The sequence below is a fragment of the Cucumis melo genome, chromosome 8 (assembly GCF_025177605.1).
Source record: "Cucumis melo cultivar AY chromosome 8, USDA_Cmelo_AY_1.0, whole genome shotgun sequence".
Taxonomy (NCBI): domain Eukaryota; kingdom Viridiplantae; phylum Streptophyta; class Magnoliopsida; order Cucurbitales; family Cucurbitaceae; genus Cucumis; species Cucumis melo.
The window spans coordinates 26,158,403-26,177,404 of record NC_066864.1 but is presented as its reverse complement, the minus strand read 5'-3'; the positions used below and the strand labels follow the sequence as shown (position 1 = coordinate 26,177,404).

The following is a 19,002-nucleotide window of genomic DNA, read 5'->3' as shown; positions in this document are numbered from 1 at the left end:
TTGTTGCTTAACTAGGACGTGCCTATGATGCACTTGTCTAAATCATGCCTAGATAGGTTTTGGAAATGATAGGAAAGCTTTTTAGAAGTTGAAGACGGTCATAACTTTTTGTCCAATTAAACCATGAGTTAGGAGTCTTGTCTAGGCATAATGAAATTGGAAGTCTTATGTAAAGGTTAGGTGTTCAATAAAACTTGTTGTCACTTCGAAGGGAACTATCACACTATTAAGCTAAGAACCCTACACAAGAATAACCTACCAGTTCTAGCAAGACGGTTAGGTCAAGTAGAATGTGTTAAGTTCCTTCAGTATCACAACTTGTATAGGGAACTCTTCACTTTTGGCCTAATCAAAACCAGACTTGCCTAGTTCTTAGAGTTAAGACGGTTAGGTCAAGTAGAATGTATTGAGTTCCTTCAATATTAGAACTTGTGTAGGGAACTCTTCACTTTTGGCCTAATCAAAACCAGACTAGCCTAGTTCTTAGAGTTATAACGGTTAGGTCAAGTAGAATGTGTTGAGTTCCTTCAGTATCAAAACTTGTGTAAGGAACTCTTCACTTTTGGCCTAATCAAAACCAGACTTGCATAGGTTTTAGAGTTTTTCACCTAACATAATAGCTCATCAAAAAAATAGGGACTCAGTCGATTAGGTCAAGTAGAATGTGTTGAGTTCCTTCAGTATTAGAACTTGTGTAAGGAACTTTCTTTACTTGAACTCTCTCTTTGAAATTGTAGCTTTATGATTAATTTCGTCTCTTTTGATTTGATTTTGTTGCCTACATAGTACACTAAGACGACCTTATTGGTTTGCATCACACTTTAGCCATTGTAAAAAATGGCAACGTTGTCAGGGATTCTTGGCATGGTGTAGATATTATAGTTGAGCCTTGCTTAAATTTTTGTTAGTTAGACACTTGAAAGCATATTTTCATTTTTACAATAATAGTAGCATATAGGAAAATAAATAATATATATATATATATATATATATATATATATATATATATATATATATATATAATACAAAGTTTTGCATATTCTTGCAACTTGAATTCATCTTTTCTTAAGTAGTACCCATATAGGATAGAAAATATAAAAAGAGTGCATGCTCTCTTTTCCTCTTCTTGCTTATAGTATATGCATGTTCTTTACTCTTGTTGCTTTTTGATGCATGTCTCCTCTAAATAACATAGAAACCTTTGAGACATAGGATTAATAGAAAGAAAATTAAGAAGAGAGAGAAGAAAAAGAAACATAGAAGAAAATACTTTAGGGCCAAACAATTCTAAAAAAGATTCACCCTTAAAACCCCACTTTGAGCGAAACTTAGAACCTAAATTGGGGGAGGAAACTAAAGAGAGAACTTTAAGAGAACTCTTTGAGCCCGATATTAACCAAAAACGATCTAGCATTGTAATTCCACCTACCACCCATCCTTTTGAGTTAAAGTCCAATATTATCCTTAGTCATTTGCCAATCTTTAGAGGATGTAGTGGGAAATGTCCAAATGAGCATCTCAAAGACTTCTCCATGGTCTGTGAGTTGATGAAACAACATAACATGACAGAAGAACAATTGAATTTGAGAGCCTTCCCATTTTACCTCATTGAGTGTGCAAAATGTTGGCTTTATTACCTAGAACGCGGCTCTATTACAATTTGGCCCAAATGAAAACGAAATTCCTAGAGAAATGTTTTGTCATAACAAGGCGAACTCAATCATGGTAGAAATCTATGGAATTAAACAAGCTAATGGGGAAACTTTGCATGAATATTGGGAATGGTTTAAGGAGCTTTGTTCTAGTTACCCATACTACCAAACTAATGACCAAGCCTTAGTACGATGCTTCTATAGTGGCCTAGCCCCTTTAGAGAGAAATTATATTGATGTGGCGGCGGGAGATGCACTTAGTGATAAAACCCGAATTAAGGATAGGACATTCATTGCTAGAATGGGGGAAAATACTCAAACTTTTGGGAGTAGGACCGAGAGCTGAAATTCTTCCTCTAGTGAGATAAGTGGGCTGAAAAATGAAATGAGCTACCATATAAGCATGTTAGATCGTCCACCGGACACTTTAATGATTAATGCCCACAAGTAAAAGATGTCAACCTAGCTAATGAGTTTAGGTTGGTTTGACACTAAGTTTGTTGCACTTACACACACGGTTGCCATTTTGGGTCTTGAAGTGCTTTTTTCACACTTTTTGAACTTTCTGCTAGGTTGTGAGTTATGAACTAACACTTAAGATGTCTTAGGTCATTTTTTAAGGTTCAAGTGATGTGTAGACACGTTTTCAACACTTTTTAGGTTTGTTCTAAACTTAATTTGTTGAACTTACACACTTTGTTGCCATTTTGGGTCTTGAAATGCTCTTTTCTCACCTTTTTAACTTTTTGCTAGGTCACGAGTAACAAACTTGCACTTAAGCTTTGTTAGATTGTCTTTAAAATTCAAGTGATACTTAGGCACATTTTGAACACTTTTAAGGTTGGTTCTAGGCTAAGTTTGTTGTATTTACACATTTGGTTGACTTTTTTTTTTTTTTTTTGTCTTGAAGTGCTTTTTTTTAGAGTTTTTAACTTTTTGGGACGTAAGGAGTTATGAACTTACACTTAACCTTTGTGAGGTTGTTTTCAAAGTTCAAGTGATAAGTAGACACAGTTGGAACACTTTTTAAGTTTGTTTGAAACGAAGTCTGTTGCACTTACATACATTGTTGCCATTTGGGGTCCTCAAAGCTTTTTTCACCTTTTTTGAACATTTTAGCCAGTTATGAGTTACAAACTTACACTTATGCATTGTTAGGAGGTTTTAAACTCTTTTTATTTGTTTGAAACTAAGTTTGTTGCACTTGCACCCTTGGTTGACATGTTAGGTCTTAGAGTGCTTTCTCGCACTTTTTGAAATTTTTGTTGGTTGTGATTTACGAACCTAACTTAAGCATTATTCAGTGGTTTTGAAGGCTTACACACTTTCTGAACTCTTTTTACATTGGTTTGAAACAAAGTTTGTTGCACTTACACACTTGGTTGCCATTTTCGGTATTGAAGTTATTTTTTCACGCTTTTTGAACTTTTTGGTAGGTTATGCTTGACGAAATTACACGTAAGTTTTGTTAGGTCGTTTTGATAGTTCAAGTGATACTTAGACACGTTTTGAACACCTTTTAGGTTGGTTTGAGACTCAGTTTTTTGCACTTACGCAGTTGATTCCCATTTTGGGTATTAAAGTGCATTTTCTACATTTTTTGAAGTCTTTGGTAGGTTAAGAGTTACGAATTACACATGAGCATTGTTAGGTCAATTTTTAAGTTCGAGTGGTACTCAGACATGTTTTGAACACCTTTTAGGTTGGTTTGAGACTCAGTTTTTTGCACTTACGCAGTTTATTGCCATTTTGGGGATTAAAGTGCATTTTCTACACTTTTTGATGTCTTTGGTTGGTTATGAGTTACGAAATTACACATGAGCATTGTTAGGTCACTTTTTAAGTTTGAGTGGTACTTAAACATGTTTTGAACACCTTTAGGTTGTTTAAAACTACGTTTGTTGTACATACAAACATGGTTGCCATTGAAAGGCTTTTTTCACACTTTTTGAACTTTTTGGTAGGTTATGAGTTACAAACTTATACTTAAGCGTTATTTGGTCATTTGGAAGCTAACACGTGTTTTGAATACCTTTTAGGTTTGTTTGAAATTTAAGTTTGTTGCACTTACACAGTTGGCATTCTAAGTCTTGGAGTGCTTTTTTCAACCTTTTTTGAACTTTTTTGTACGTTATTTGTTACGAACTTATTGTTAAGATTTGTTAAGTCATTTTGAAAGTTCAAGTGATACGACACATTTTGAAAATATTCAAGGTTGGTTTGACATTAAGTTTGTTGCACGTACACACACGGTTGCCATTTTGGGTCTTGATGTGATTTTTTCATAGTTTTTAAACTTTCTGCCAGGATGTGAGTTATGACCTCACACTTAAGATGTCTTAGGTCGTTTTTTAAGGTCCAACTGATATGTAGACATGTTTTCAACACTTTTTAGGTTTGTTTTAACTTAGTTTGTCGAACTTACACACTTTGTTGCCATTTTGGGTCTTAAAATGCTCTTTTCTCTTTTTTTTTTTTTTTTTACTTTTTTGCTAGGTTATGAGTAACGAACTTACACTTAAGCTTTATTAGATCGTCTTTAGAATTCAAGTGACACTTAGACACCTTTTGAACACTCTTAAGGTTGGTTTGAGGCTAACTTTGTTGTACTTACACATTTGGTTGACATTTTTTTTTAGTCTTGAAGTGCTTTTTTCACAGTTTTTAACATTTTGGTACGTTAGGAGTTACGAACTTACACTTAAGCTTTGTGAGGTTGTTTTGAAAGATCAAGCGGTAAGTAGACACGGTTGGAACACTTTTTAAGTTTGTTTGAGACTAAGTCTGTTGCACTTACATACCCAGTTGCCATTTTTGGTCCTTAGTGCTTTTTTAACTTTTTCTATATAGTTTAGCCGGTTACGAGTTACGAACTTACACTTATGCATTGTTAGGAGGTTTTGAACTCTTTATTTTGGTTTGGAACTAATTTTGTTGCCCTTGCACCCTTGGTTGACATGTTGGGTTTTAGAGTGCTTTTATCACACTTTTTGAAAATTTGGTCAGTTGTGATTTACGAACTTATACTTAAGCATTGTTCGGTCGTTTTGAAAGCTTTCACACGTTTTGAACTCTTTTTAGGTTGGTTTGAAATAAATTTTGTTGCATCTACACACTTGGTTGCCATTTTCGGTCTTAAACTGCTTTTTTAACACTTTTTGAACTTTTTGGTAGGTTATGATTTACGAAATTACACTTAAGTTTTGTTAGATCGTTTTGATAGTATACTTAGGCACGTTTTGAACACCTTTTAGATTGGTTTGAGACAATGCATGATTTTTACTCTTCTTGCTTTTTGATGCATGTCTTCTCCTCTAAATAACATAGAATAACATAGAAACCTTTGAAGACGTAGGATCAATAGAACATAGATTAAGAAGAGAGAGGAGAAAAAGAAACTTAGAAGAAAATACTCTAAGGCCAATCAATCCTCAAGAAGATCCAACCTTAAAAACCCTACTTTGAGCAAAACTTAGAAAAACCTAGAATGCGGGAGGAAGCTAGAGATAAAACTTTAAGAGAACTCTTTGAGGCTGATATTAATCAAAAACAATCTAAGATTGTAGTTCCACCTACCACCCATCCTTTTGAGTTAAAATTCAATATTCTTAGTCATTTGCCAATCTTTAGAGGATGTAGTGGGAAGGATCCAAACAAGCATCTCAAAGACTTCTCCATGGTATATGAGTCGATGAGACCCCATAATGTGACAGAAGAACAATTGAATTTGAGAGCCTTTCCATTTTCTCTCGTTGATGGTGCAAAATGTTGGCTTATTACCTAGAACCCGGCTCTATTACAACTTGGTCCCAAATGGAAAGCTTATTCAATTTACTACAACTTTCATGAAGAAATCGTGAACCACAAACGACTAAAAATCAGTTAAATTGTAGGGACAAGTTAAAGAGGTCGTGCGCGCGTGATTCTGAAAGTGGTTTTGTTTTGAGGGTTATCTGAGTTTATACACGGGGAATCAGATTTACATGTCTTCAGGTAAGTTTTAGAGGATCTCAAAATGAAGATTTTGATATAAAGAACACTCATTTTGGTTAAGATGGCTAATGCTTCTAACTAGTGGCGAACGCTCGTCTGGTGTAAGAAACCACTAGAAATGCCCTTGCAGCGAAGGAAATGGGCTGAGCTCGAGGACTTTTGGTGCTCGTCCCAGAAAATGCGAGCGAGAATTCCCCGGACTCAGTTTTCTCGTCTTGGGGTAAAAAGCGATCACCGGACGGTTTCTTCCATTTGCTTTGTATTGGCCATAAGTCTTTCGATCTTTGGGGCTCGTACTCCAAGGACCTCTATCCACACTCCTGGCATGCTCTCTGACACGTTTTCTGGAGGTATAGGTCGGGAAGCAAGCTCGTTGAAGGGAGAACTGGGGTACGACCCAAAACGATCCAAAAGATGGCCAATGTTTCCAACGGGTGTCGAACGCTCGTCCGGTGTCAGAAACCACTGGAAATGCACTTGCAGCAAAGGAAACAGGCTGAGCTTGAGAACTTCCGGTGCTTGTCCCAAGAAAACGCAAGCGAGAATGCCCCGGACTTAGTTTTCTCGTCCTAGGGTAAAAAGCGGTCCCCAATGGTTTCTTCCCTTTGCTTCGTATTGTCCATAAGTCTTTTGATCTTCGTGGCTCGTACTCCAAGGACCTCAACCCACATTTCTGGCATGCTCCTTGACACGTTTTCCAAGGTATAGTCAGGTAGCGAGCTCGCTGGATGGAAACTGATGTGCGATCCAAAACGGTCCAAAAGATGGCCAATACTTCCAACGAGCGGGGAACGCTCGTTCGGTGTCAGAAACCACTGGAAATGCACTTGCAGTGAAGGAAATGGGTTGAGCTCGAGGACTTTCAGTGCTCGTCCCAAGAAAACGAGAGCGAGAACTCCCCGGACTCAGTTTTCTCTTCCTGGGGAAAAAAGCGGTGCCCCGACGGTGTTTTCTTATTGCTTCGTATTGGTCATAAGTCTTTTGATCTTTGGGGCTCATACTTCGAGAACGTCAACCCACACTTTTGGCATGCTCCCTGACACGTTTCCCAAGCCATAGGTCGGGAAGCGATCTCAATGAAGGGAGAATTGTGGTGCGACCCAAACGATCCAAAAGATGGCCAATGCTTCCAACGAGTAGCGAACGCTAGTTCGGTGTCAGAAACCACTGGAAATGCACTTGCAGCGAAGGAAACGGGCTGAGCTCGAGGACTTTTGGTACTCGTCCCAAGAAAATGCGATCAAGATTGCCCCGTACTCAGTTTTCTCATCCTAGGGTAAAAATCGATCCCCCGACTGTTTCTTCCCTTTGTTTCGTATTGGCTGTACGTGTTTCGATCTTTGGGGTCGTACTCTGAGGACCTCAACCCACACTTCTGGCATACTCGCTGACATAATTTCCCAAGGTATAGGCCGTGAAGCGAGCTCATTGGCGGGAGAACTGAGGTGCGACCCAAAACGGTCCAAAAGATGGCCAATGCTTCCAATGAGTGGCGAATGCTCGTCTGGTGTCTGAAACGACTAGAAATGCACTTGTAGCGAAAGAAACGGGCTGATCTCGAACACTTCCAGTGCTTGTGTCAAGAAAACTGGAGCGAGAATGCCTCAGACTCATTTTTCTTGTTCTGGGATAAAAAACGATCCCGTGAAGGTTTCTTCCTTTTGCATCTTGTTGGCCATAAGTCTTTCAATCTTCAGGGCTCATACTTCGAGGACCTCAACCCACACTCATGGCATGCTCGCTGACATCTTTTCCCAAGGTATGGGCCGTGAAGCGAGCTCGTTGGCGGGAGAACTGAGCTGCGACCCAAAGCCGTCCAAAAGATAGCCAATGCTTCCAACGAGTGGCGAACCCTCGTCCGGTGTAAGAAACCACTTGAAATACATTTGCAGTGAAGGAAATGGGCTGAGCTCGAGGAATTTCGGTGATCGTCCCAAGAAAACGCGAGCGAGAATGCCCTGACTCAGTTTTCTTGTCCTGGAATAAAAAGCGATCGCCCGACTGTCTCTTCCCTTTGTTTGGTATAGGCCATAAGTTTTCCGATCTATGGGCTCATACTTCGAGGACCTTAACCCACACTCCTAGCATGCTCCTTGACACATTTTCCCAACGTATAGGTTGGGAAGCGAGCTCGCTGGAGGGAGAACTGAGGTGCGACCTAAAACAGTCCAAAAGATGGCCAATGATTCCAATGAGTGGTGAACGCTCGTCCGATGTCTGAAACCACTGGAAATGCACCTGCAGCGAAGGAAACGAGTTGAGATTGAGGACTTCTGGTGCTTGTCCTAAGAAAACGTGAGCACGAACATCCAGGACTCAGTTTTCTCGTCCTCTGGAAAAAGCGATCCCTTGACGATTTTTTCCCTTTGCTTCGTATTGGCCATAAGTCTTTTGATCAAAGCTCATACTCCGAGGACCTCAACCCACACTCCTGGCATGCTCCCTGACACGTTTTCCCAAGCCATAGGTCGGGTAGCGAGCTCGATGGATGGAGAACTAAAGTGTGACCCAAAACGGTCCAAAAGATGGCAAATGCTTCCAACGAGTGGCGAACGCTTGTCCGTTGTCAGAAACCTCTGGAAATGCACTTGCAGCAAAGGAAACGAGCCAAGCTCGAGGTCTTTTGGTGCTCGTCCCAAGAAAACATAAGCGAGAATACCCCGGACCCAGTTTTCTCGTCCTGGGGTAAAAAGCAGTCTCCTGACGGTTTCTTCCCTTCGCTTCGTATTGGTCATAAGTCTTTCAATCTTTAGGGCTCGTACTCCGAGGACCTCACCCCACACTCCTGGCATGGTTCCTGACACGTTTTCGCAAGGTATAGGTCGGAAGCGAGCTCGTTGGAGGGAGAACTGTGGTGCGATCCAAAAAAGTCCAAAAAAAGGCCAATGCTTCCAACGAGTGGCGAACGCTCGTCCGGTGTCAGAAACCACTGAAAATGCACTTGCAGCAAAGGAAATGGGCTAAGCTCGAGGACTTCTGTACTCGTCCCAAGAAAACGGTAGCGAGATTGCCCCGGACTCAGTTTTCTCATCCTGGGGTAAAAAGCGTTCCCCCGACTGTTTCTTCCCTTTGTTTCGTATTGGCCATAAGTCTTTTGATCTTCGGGGACGTACTATAAGGACCTCAACCCACACTTCTGGCATGCTCGCTGACACATTTTCCCAAGGTAAAGGCCGTGAAGCGAGAACGCCTCGGAACTCTTAGCATGCTCATTGACACCTTTTCCCAAGGTATAGGTCGGGAAGCGAGCTCTTTGGAGGGAGAACTGAGGTGCGACCCAAAACAGTTCAAAAGATGGCCAATGCTTCCAACGAGTGGAGAACGCTAGATTGGTGTCAGAAACCATTGGAAATGCCCTTGCAGCGAAGGAAACGAGCTGAGCTCGAGGACTTCTGGTGCTTGTCCCAAGAAAACACGAGCGAGAATGTCCCAGACCATGTTTTCTTGTCCTAGGGTAAAAAGCGGTCTCTCGACGAATTCTTCCCTTTTCTTCGTATTGGCCATAAGTCTTTCGATCTTTGGGGCTCGTACTCCGAAGACCTCAACCCACACTCCTGGCATGCTCCTTGACACGTTTTTCCAAGGTATAGGTCGAAAAGCGAGGTCGTTGGAGGGATAAATGAAGTGCGACCAAGAACGGTCCAAAAGATGGCCAATGCTTCCAACGAGTGGCGAACGCTTGTTCGGTGTCAGAAACCACTGGAAATGCACTTGCAGCGAAGGAAACGGGCTGAGCCCGAGGACTTCTGGTACTCGTCCTAAGAAAACGCGATCGAGATTGCCCCAGACCCAGTTTTCTCGTACATGGGTAAAGAGCGATCCCCCGACGATTTCTTCCCTTTGCTTCGTATTGGCCATAAGTCTTTCGATCTTCGAGACTCGACTCCGAGGACCTCACCCCACACTCCTAGCATGCTCCCTAACACGTTTTTGCAAGGTATAGGTCGGAAAGCGAGCTCGTTGGAGGGAGAACTGAGGTGCGATACAAAAAAGTCCAAAAAATGGCCAATGCTTCCAACGAGTGGCGAACGCTCGTTCGGTGTCAGAAACCATTGAAAATGCACTTGCAGCGAAGGAAATGGGCTGAGCTCGAGGACTTCTGGTACTCGTCCCAAGAAAAGGCTAGCGAGATTGCCTCAGACTCAGTTTTCTCATCCTGGGGTAAAAAGCGGTCCCCCGACTGTTTTTTCCCTTTGTCTCGTATTGGCCATAAGTCTTTTGATCTTCGGGGACGTACTCTAAGGACCTTAACCCACACTCCTGGCATGCTCGCTGACACATTTTCCCAAGGTAAAGTCCATGAAGCGAGAACGTCCTGGAACTCTTGGCATGCTCATTGACACCTTTTCCCAAGGTATAGGTCGGAAAGCGAGCTCTTTGGAGGGAGAACTGAGGTGCGACCCAAAACAGTTCAAAAGATGGTCAATGCTTCCAACGAGTAGCGAACGCTCATCCGGTGTCAGAAACAACTAGAAATGCACTTATAGAGAAGAAAACAGGCTGAGTTCGAGGACTTCTGGTGCTCGTCCCAAGCAAACGCGAGCGAGAACGCCGCAGACTCAGTTTTTTCGTCCTGCGGTCAAAAGCGATCCGACGACAGTTTTTTTCCTTTGCTTCGTGTTGGCCATAAGTCTTTCGATCTTCAGGGCTCGTACTCCGAGGACCTCAACCCACACTTTTGGCATGTTCCTTGACACGTTTTTCCAAGCCATTGTCGGGAAGCGATCTCGATGGAGGGAGAATTGAGGTGCGATCCAAAACGATCCCAAAGATGGCCAATGCTTCCAACGAGTGGCGAACGCTAGATTGGTGTCAGAAACCATTGGAAATGCCCTTGCAATGAAGGAAACGAGCTGAGCTCGAGGACTTCTGGTGCTTGTCCTAAGAAAACGCGAGCGAGAATACCCCGGACCATGTTTTCTCGTCCTAGGGTAAAAAGCGGTCTCTCTACGAATTCTTCCCTTTGCTTCGTATTGCCATAAGTCTTTCAATCTTTGAGGCTTGTACTCCGAAAACCTCAACCCACACTCCTGGCATGCTCCTTGACACATTTTCCGAAGGTATAGGTCGAGAAGCGAGGTCGTTGGAGGGATAAATGAGGTGCGACCAAGAACGGTCCAACAGATGGCCAATGCTTCCAACGAGTGGCGAACGCTTGTCCAGTGTCAAAAACAACTGGAAATGCACTTGCAGCGAAGGAAACGGGCTGAGCTCGAGGACTTCTGGTACTCGTCCCAAAAAAACGCGATCGAGATTGCCCGAGACCCAGTTTTCTCGTACAGGGGTAAAGAGCGATCCCCCGACGATTTCTTCCCTTTGTTTCGTATTCGCCATAAGTCTTTCGATCTTCGGGACTCGACTCCGATGACCTCAACTGTAAACCCGATATTTTATTGGTTTAATTTCTTTAAATGTGGAAAGAAAAAAAAGAAAAAGAAAATGGAAATTAAGTGTAAATATATATATATATATATATATATATATATATATTTATTTATTTATATATTAAATAGTTTTATTAAATAAAGTAAAGAAAAGAAAGAAAAGAAAGGATAAAAAGAAGAAAAGGAGAAGAAAATTTCATTTTTTCTTTTCTTCTTCTTCTTCTCTTCCCTTCACCGCCAAGATTTTTGAAGACATCCAAGTTCCATTTTTGTTTTCTTTTTCCTTCTTCAATTTGCAGAGAACTTCTAAGAGAGAGTTTGGAAGAAGAAGAGAAATTTTACTAGAATTTTTAGGTTGAAGAAGAGGAGGAGAACTCAAGCAAAGTGTATCAATGGCTGAATTTTAGTTCATTCTGCACATCACTGGTTTTTAATTCGGTTTGAACTCTTCAAAAGGAATTAAGAGGTGAGATTTACATTTACTGAAAGTTAACTCATTTTGAAACAAACTTTATGAAGAACATTGGAGCAAATTTGGATATTCATTTGGTGCTTTTTGATGAAGAAAACAGGGCAGTTGGTTTTCACTCGAAATCAGGAGGTCTCTGGTTTTTCTTGTATTTCAGAGTGTATCGGTGGAGTTAGAATCTCTATTTGGTATGGTTGGAAAGCTTATTCAATTTACTACAACTTTCATGAAGAAATTGTAAACCAAAAACGACTAAATATCAGCTAAATTGTAGGGACAAGTTAAAGAGATCGTGTGCGCGCGATTCTGGAAGTGGTTCTGTTTTGAGGGTTATATGTCTTTATGCACGGGAAATCAGATTTATATGTCTTCAGGTACGTTTTAGAGGATCTCAAAATGAAGATTTTGATATAAAAAACACTCATTTTGGTTAAGTATTGAGAAAGTTATAGTCTTTTGAAGTTTATGTTAGAAATCTGGAAATTTTAGAGAATTGTTGAAATAGGATTTTATTTCTTAAGCTTTGTTTTCGTGAGACAGAGCCAGAGAATACCTAGTCAACCCATTAGATCAACAGTAAGATCGCAACCAGGTCAGGAGTACATTGCTAGTACCGTCAGGCGAACACCATGCACGAGTTGTGGCAGGAACCATCGGGGTCAGTGTTTGGTAGGTGCCGGTGTATGTTACTAGTGCGAACAGCCAGGACATTTCAAGAAAGATTGTCCGCAGTTGAACATGACAGTTCAGAGAGATCAGGGAGTTGGGTCCCAGACAATTGAGCAATCGATAGTTTCAATGGCTCCAACAGAGGGCACCAGTGGTGCAAGGCAAAAGGGAGTTGTTGGAAGACCGAGGAAACAGGGAAAAGTCTATGCTATGACTCAACAAGAAGCGGAGGACGCACCAGACGTTATTACTGGTACGATTCTTATTTGTAATGTACCTGCAGATGTTTTATTGGATCCAGGTGCTACGCATTCCTTTGTTTCTAGTATATTTCTGACTAAGTTGAATAGGATGCTAGAGCCTTTATCTGAGGGGTTAGCTATATACACTCCAGTTGGTGACGTTTTACTTGTTAATGAGGTGTTATGTAATTGTGAAGTTTTAGTAGAAGGTATCAGTTTGCTAGTGGACTTGCTACCACTAGAGTTGCAGAGGTTAGATGTAATTTTGGGAATGGATTTCTTATTTGCTCACTATGCATCTATGGATTGCCATAGGAAGGAAGTGGTTTTCAGAAAATCAGGCTTTGCTGAAGTGGTTTTTAGAGGTATGAGGAAGGCCGTTTCTAGAAGTTTAATCTCCGTTTTGAAAGCTGAGAAATTACTGAGGAAGGGTTGCACAGCATTTCTTGCACACATCGTAGTAGTGCAGAGAGAAAAGCTAAAGCCAGAAGATGTTCCTGTGGTGAAAGAGTTTCTTGATGTATTTCCAGATGATCTGTCAGGTTTGCCACCTGATAGAGAGATTGAGTTCACCATTGAATTATTACCAGGAACAGCACCTATTTCACAGGCCCCGTATAGAATGGCTCCAAGCGAGCTAAAAGAATTGAAGATGCAGTTACAAGAACTAGTTGACAAGGGATACATCAGGCCTAGTGTTTCGCCGTGGGGAGCACCAGTGCTTTTTGTGAAAAAGAAAGATGGTACCCTCAGATTATGTATTGACTATAGACAGTTAAACAAGGTTACAATACATAACAAGTATCCTTTACCACGCATCGATGACTTATTTGATCAACTAAGGGGAGCAGCATTGTTCTCTAAGATTGACTTAAGGTCAGGATACCACCAGTTGAAGGTTAGAGAATCAGATATTGCTAAGACAGCATTTAGAACGAGGTATGGGCATTATGAGTTTCGAGTTATGCCATTCGGTTTAACGAATGCACCAGCGGTTTTCCTGGATCTTATGAACAGAATCTTCCATCGGTGTTTAGATCAGTTTGTGATTGTGTTCATTGATGATATATTAGTTTACTCGGTTGACAGAGAATCTCATGAGGAACATCTGAGGATTGTTCTACATACTCTACGTGAAAAACAGTTATATGCTAAGTTCAGCAAATGTGAGTTCTGGTTGGAACAAGTAGTATTTTTGGGGCATGTAGTTTCAGCAAAAGGAGTTAGTGTCGATCCACAAAAAGTAGAAGCAATTGTCAATTGGGAAAGACCAATTAGTGCCACAGAAGTACGTAGTTTCCTGGGTTTGGCAGGATACTATAGGCGTTTTATTGAGGATTTCTCTCGATTGGCATTGCCTTTGATCGCTTTGACAAGGAAGAATGTTAAGTTTGAGTGGTCAGATAAATGCGAGCAAAGTTTTCAGGAATTGAAGAAAAGACTAGTTACAGCACCTATTTTGGTACTTCCTGTAACAGGGAAAGACTATGTGATTTATTGTGATGCTTCAAGGCTAGGATTAGGTTGTGTGCTTATGCAAGATGGGAATGTAATAGCTTATGCTTCAAGGCAGTTGAAGGAGCATGAGTGTATTTACCCTACCCATGATCTTGTGTCACACCCCTCCCGGACTACCTGCTACCTTAGACCGAAAGATGGCGTGAAGCCGACGAACAACATTTTTCTGTACCTGTATCTGTCGACTCTGCTTAAAACTTTCCATGTGATGAACTTGCCAATCTAGTATATAAACTATTGTACATGCCACAAAACACAGCGGATCCTAGGCTAGTCAAACACAGCTAGTCAAACACATACATGAAGTGTACCTCAAAATTTACCGATTTCACGAGTAAACCTAAAGACACCTTAATCAAAATATAACCAACAAAATTTACACAACTACAGCTCCTAAAGCTTATACAAACTGTGGAGTATCTATAACATACAAGGGTGTGAATACATCACAACACAACAGACTTTATGCCCAACTCAAAACACGTACTGGCAATCGATAATGAAGCTTCCGCAGACTAAGGCAGTCTATCAGGCACCGGGAAGTCGATCTCTACCTGGAAAATGGGTAAAACATTTTGGAAAGGGTGAGCTATGAAGCTCAGTGAGTGACTCAGTTTAAAACTATGAATTTAAAGATAACAGCACGTGAAAACTTTACACATATAAATCTGTTTATACAAGTCGTAAATGTAAATGTGTAATAGTAAGAATAGCTTCCTTAAATACTCAACATGTTCATCATTGAAATCTAGCAAGGCATATCAAGTATATCGAAGCATTTTAACTAACATGACGAATCTACGTTGTGTAGGGTACACCTAGTACAACAACGTTTACAAGCACTACGATGTAGTGGGGCCCGCCCAGCACTCCCATCGTCTTTGTCGTAGTGGGGCCCGCCCAGCACTCACGACAGCATCGTTGTTACGGAGTACACTCAACGTCAACAACGAAATCTAACCAGTGTGCACACGGTAATCTCTAGCCTCAGGCTCAAGATCTCAGTCATGTAGTTAATGAAAATTTCATAAATCATTATAAAATATTAAAACATGCCTGCTTATAAATTTTACACAAAGCTCGAACTTTACTCAGCTCTTTCGTGGAAAATTGTAGTTCTTAAAACAAAACTTCATACTAATTCATTCTTTGCTTAAAATATTGTGGTTTAAATACTTTCCAAACATTTAATATCTACGTGCTAGCATAAATTTCTTTAAGAAATCTAGTCTCCAAATGTATACTTGAAAATAGTCATGAAATTCAAATACCTTTCGTGGCTTCGTAAATAAACATTTATCGCATCCAATCATAATAACAGTTATGGAAAATATTTCAAAGTTGGTTTTGTCACTCACAGTCTTGGGCTAGATCCTTGGTCTATAAGCTCGGTTTAATTCTTCTCGGCCTGCCAACAACCCAACCGAGTATTAAAACCTTAAACATTCTGGTTTCCTAAAGATATACATAACATGTCGCACCAAAGATGACGCTCACGAAAACAAAGCTTAAGAAATAAAATCCTATTTCAACAATTCTCTAAAATTTCCAGATTTCTAACATAAACTTCAAAGAACTATAACTTTCTCAATACTTAACCAAAATGAGTGTTCTTTATATCAAACTCTTCATTTTGAGATCCTCTAAAACTTACCTGAAGACATATAAATCTAATTCCCCGTGCATAAACACATATAACCCTCAAAACAGAACCACTTCCAGAATCGCGCGCACACGACCTCTTTAACTTGTTCCTACAATTTAACCAATTTTTAGTCGTTTTTGGTTTACAATTTCTTCATGAAAGTTGTAGTAAATTGAATAAGCTTTCCAACCATACCAAATAGAAATTCTAACTCCACCGATACACTCTGAAATACAAGAAAAACCAGAGACCTCCTGATTTCGAGTGAAAACTAACTGCCCTGTTTTCTTCATCAAAAAGCACCAAATGAAAATCCGAATTTGCTCCAACGTTCTTCATAAAGTTTGTTTAAAAATGAGTTAACTTTCAGTAAATGTAAATCTCACCTCTTAATTCCTTTTGAAGAGTTCAAACCGAATTAAAAACAAGTGATGTGCAGAATGAACTAAAATTCAGCCATTGATACACTTTGCTTGAGTTCTCCTCCTCTTCTTCAACCTAAAAATTCTAATAAAATTTCTCTTATTCTTCCAAACTCTCTCTTAGAAGTTCTCTGCAAATTGAAGAAGGAAAAAGAAAAAAAAATAAAGGAAACTTGGATGTCTTCAAACTTGGCGGTGAAGGGAAGAGAAGAAGAAGAAGAAAAGAGAAAATGAAATTTTCTTCTTTTTGTCCTTTCTTTTCTTTATTTTCTTCAATTAATTTAATAAAACTATTTAATATATAAATATATATATTTATATTTACACTTAATTTCCATTTTTTTTTCTTTTTTTTTTTCCACATTTAAAGAAATTAAACCAAGAAAATATCGGGTTTACAACTTACCTTCCCTTTAGAAAATTTCGTCCTCGAAATTTAGAATGTCCTTAACTGAAAAGTATCGGATAGCTCTTCTTCATCTGATATTCTGGTTCCCAAGTTGCATCCTCCGCTCCATGATGTCTCCACAAAACTTTTATGAGTGGAATCGTTTTGTTTTTCAAAACTTGTTCCTTTCTGTCGAGAATCTGAACTGGTTCTTCAACATAACTCAAATCTTCTTTTAATTCAACTGGTTGATCTTGCAACACATGCGATGGATCTGGTATATATTTTCTTAACATGGATACATGGAAAACATCATGTATTCGTGCAAGTTCTATTGGCAACTCAAGTCTATACGCTGCTGGTCCCACTCGTTCCGTTATCTGATATGGCCCAATATATCTAGGACTTAACTTACCTTTTCTTCCGAAACGAATAACACCTCGCCATGGAGATAATTTCAAGAAAACTTGATCTCCAACTTGGAATTCTAGGTTTCTTCGTCGCTTATCCGCATAACTTTTCTGTCGATCTTGGGCTTTCCTCAGATTTTCTCTGATCAACTTAATATTGTTTGTCGTAATCTGAACCAACTCAGGACCTACTAACTTCCGCTCTCCCACTTCATTCCAGCACACAGGAGTTCTGCATGGTCTCCCGTATAAGGCTTCATATGGTGCCATACCGATACTAGACTGATAGTTATTATTATAAGCAAACTCCATAAGTGGCAAGTGGGTATCCCAACTTCCTTTAAGTTGTAGGACACATGCTCTCAACATGTCCTCTAAAGTTTGGATGGTCCTCTCGGACTGACCATCTGTTTGGGGATGAAATGATGTACTAAACTTTAGCCCTGTTCCCATTGCTTTCTGTAAACTAGGCCAAAATTTAGAAGTAAACCTCGGATCCCTATCTGAAACTATGGACACTGGTACTCCATACTGACTCACAATCTTATCAACATATAATCTCGCTAGCTGGTCTAACGTAGATGTCATTTTAATCGGTATAAATCGTGTCGTCTTGGTGAGTCTGTCTACTATTACCCATATACCATCATGTCCACTGGATGTACGAGGTAATCCAAATAGAAAATCCATAGTAATATGCTCCCATTTCCACTCTGGCACTGGCAAAGGATTAAGAAATCCTCCTGGCCTCTGTCTTACTGGTTTAACCTGTTGACAAATCAAACATCTATCAACATATTCAGCTATCTCTTGCTTCATTCCAGACCACCAATAAGTCTTCTTTAAAGTTCTGTACATCTTGGTGCTACCTGGATGCATAGCGTAAGCTAAACTGTGAGCTTCTTCTAGAATAGCATTCTTAAGCTCACTGATATTCGGAACACATAATCTTCCTTGTTTAACAATGGCTCCATCTGTTCTCAGCTCAAACTCCACCTCTAAGCCTTTCTTGGATTTCTCAAACTTCTTCTGTAAATTACTGTCTTCTGACTGTCTTCTTACAATCTCAGTTACTAGAGAAGACCGAACCTGAAATTGAGCTAAGAGACTTCCTGAATCCTCTGTAGTTACTACTGCCTTGGAACCTCTTAACTCATTCAACAAAGCTACTCGAATACCACACAAGGCACTCTTCGGAAGTCTTGACTTCCTACTTAATGCATCTGCTACTACGTTGGCCTTACCTGGATGATACTCTATAGTACAATCAAAATCTTTAATCAGTTCTAGCCATCGCCTTTGTCTCAGATTTAGCTCTTTTTGATCAAAAATATACTTCAGACTTTTATGATCTGTGAAAATATGGCACTTTTCCCCGAATAAATAGTGTCTCCAGATTTTTAGTGCTAAAACAACTGCTGCTAGCTCAAGATCATGGGTAGGGTAATTACACTCATGCTCCTTCAACTGCCTCGAAGCATAAGCTATTACATTCCCATTTTGCATAAGCACACAACCTAATCCTAGCCTTGAAGCATCACAATAAATCACATAGTCCTTCCCTGTTACAGGAAGTGCCAAAATAGGTGCTGTAACTAGTCTTTTCTTCAATTCCTGAAAACTTTGCTCGCATTTATCTGACCACTCAAACTTAACATTCTTCCTTGTCAAAGCGGTCAAAGGCAATGCCAATCGAGAGAAATCCTCAATAAAACGCCTATAGTATCCTGCCAAACCCAGGAAACTACGTACTTCTGTCGCACTAATTGGTCTTTCCCAATTGACAACCGCTTCTACTTTTTGTGGATCGACACTAACTCCTTTTGCTGAAACTACATGCCCCAAAAATACTACCTGTTCCAACCAGAACTCACATTTGCTGAACTTAGCGTATAACTGTTTTTCACGTAGAGTCCGTAGAACAATCCTCAGATGTTCCTCATGAGATTCTCTGTCAACTGAGTAAACTAATATATCATCAATGAACACAATCACAAACTGATCTAAATACCGATGGAAGATCCTGTTCATGAGATCCATGAAAACCGCTGGCGCATTCGTTAAACCGAATGGCATAACTCGAAACTCATAATGCCCATACCTCGTTCTAAATGCTGTCTTAGCAATATCTGATTCTCTAACCTTCAACTGGTGGTATCCTGACCTTAAGTCAATCTTAGAGAATCAGATTTATATATTAAATAGTTTTA

At 40.0% G+C, this 19,002-nt stretch overlaps 1 long non-coding RNA gene across 1 annotated transcript; it reads left to right on the top strand.

Moving 5' to 3' along the window:
* Window positions 1-11,280: 11,280 nt before the first annotated feature.
* LOC127150540 (uncharacterized) lies at window positions 11,281-11,856 on the top strand. The gene is made up of 3 exons (XR_007822924.1): window positions 11,281-11,495; window positions 11,602-11,686; window positions 11,773-11,856. It is a non-coding gene; the product is annotated as an uncharacterized LOC127150540 (long non-coding RNA).
* Window positions 11,857-19,002: the final 7,146 nt, after the last annotated feature.